The sequence below is a fragment of the Cucurbita maxima genome, unplaced genomic scaffold, assembly GCF_002738345.1.
Source record: "Cucurbita maxima cultivar Rimu unplaced genomic scaffold, Cmax_1.0 Cma_Scf03931, whole genome shotgun sequence".
Lineage (NCBI taxonomy): Eukaryota > Viridiplantae > Streptophyta > Magnoliopsida > Cucurbitales > Cucurbitaceae > Cucurbita > Cucurbita maxima.
In genome coordinates, this window is record NW_019275947.1 from 1 (window position 1) to 1,480 (window position 1,480).

Sequence of the window (1,480 nt, forward strand, 5' to 3'; positions counted from 1 at the left end):
AAGCACGCTTAACTGCGGAGTTCTGATGGGATCTGGTGCATTAGTGCTGGTATGATCGCACCCGACACGCCATGCGCACAAAATCGGATTTAACGCATGCGGGGCGGCATGATCGAAACGCGATGGGCGTGAGCGGGGGAGGTTCTCATTTGTAGAGAAAGGAAGAAAAGAACTGGGAGAAATTGAAAGAAAAAAAGGGGTGCAACACGAGGACTTCCCAAGTGGACAACCAACTTAGTACTACTCTCGCCCAAGCACGCTTAACTGCGGAGTTCTGATGGGATCCGGTGCATTAGTGCTGGTATGATCGCACCCGACATGCCATGCGCACAAAATCGGATTTAACGCATGCGGGGCGGCATGATCGAAACGCGGTGGGCGTGAGAGAGGGAGGTTCTCATTTGTAGAGAAAGGAAGAAAAGAACTGGGATTAATTGAAAGAAAAAAAGGGGTGCAACACGAGGACTTCCCAAGTGGTCACCAGAAAAGAACTGGGATTAATTGAAAGAAAAAAAGGGGTGCAACACGAGGACTTCCCAAGTGGTCACCTCCCAAGTGGTCACCCAACTTAGTACTACTCTCGCCCAAGCACGCTTAACTGCGGAGTTCTGATGGGATCCGGTGCATTAGTGCTGGTATGATCGCACCCGACATGCCATGCGCACAAAATCGGATTTAACGCATGCGGGGCGGCATGATCGAAACGCGATGGGCGTGAGCGGGGGAGGTTCTCATTTGTAGAGAAAGGAAGAAAAGAACTGGGAGAAATTGAAAGAAAAAAAGGGGTGCAACACGACGACTTCCCAAGTGGTCACCCAACTTAGTACTACTCTCGCCCAAGCACGCTTAACTGAAGAGTTCTGATGGGATCCGGTGCATTAGTGCTGGTATGATCGCACCCGACATGCCATGCGCACAAAATCGGATTTAACGCATGCGGGGTGGCATGATCGAAACGCGATGGGCGTGAGCGGGGGAGGTTCTCATTTGTAGAGAAAGGAAGAAAAGAACTGGGAGAAATTGAAAGAAAAAAAGGGGTGCAACACGAGGACTTCCCAAGTGGTCACCCAACTTAGTACTACTCTCGCCCAAGCGCGCTTAACTGCGGAGTTCTGATGGGATCCGGTGCATTAGTGCTGGTATGATCGCACCCGACATGCCATGCGCACAAAATCGGATTTAACGCATGCGGGGCGGCATGATCGAAACGCGATGGGCGTGAGCGGGGGAGGTTCTCATTTGTAGAGAAAGGAAGAAAAGAACTGGGAGAAATTGAAAGAAAAAAAGGGGTGCAACACGAGGACTTCCCAAGTGGTCACCCAACTTAGTACTACTCTCGCCCAAGCACGCTTTACTGCGGAGTTCTGATGGGATCCGGTGCATTAGTGCTGGTATGATCGCACCCGACACGCCATGCGCACAAAATCGGATTTAACGCATGCGGGGCGGCATGATCGAAACGCGATGGGCGTGAGCGGGG

At 51.6% G+C, this 1,480-nt stretch overlaps 4 non-coding genes and 1 pseudogene across 4 annotated transcripts; all 5 read right to left on the minus strand.

Moving 5' to 3' along the window:
* Positions 1-196: 196 nt before the first annotated feature.
* Positions 197-315, minus strand: LOC111475954. The gene has a single exon (XR_002716809.1). It is a non-coding gene; the product is annotated as a 5S ribosomal RNA (ribosomal RNA).
* Positions 316-515: 200 nt separating this feature from the next.
* Positions 516-649, minus strand: LOC111475955 (annotated as a pseudogene).
* A 133-nt stretch (positions 650-782) lies between these two features.
* Positions 783-901, minus strand: LOC111475956. Its single transcript, XR_002716810.1, has one exon. It is a non-coding gene; the product is annotated as a 5S ribosomal RNA (ribosomal RNA).
* A 133-nt stretch (positions 902-1,034) lies between these two features.
* LOC111475953 lies at positions 1,035-1,153 on the minus strand. The gene has a single exon (XR_002716808.1). It is a non-coding gene; the product is annotated as a 5S ribosomal RNA (ribosomal RNA).
* Positions 1,154-1,286: 133 nt separating this feature from the next.
* LOC111475952 lies at positions 1,287-1,405 on the minus strand. The gene has a single exon (XR_002716807.1). It is a non-coding gene; the product is annotated as a 5S ribosomal RNA (ribosomal RNA).
* Positions 1,406-1,480: the final 75 nt, after the last annotated feature.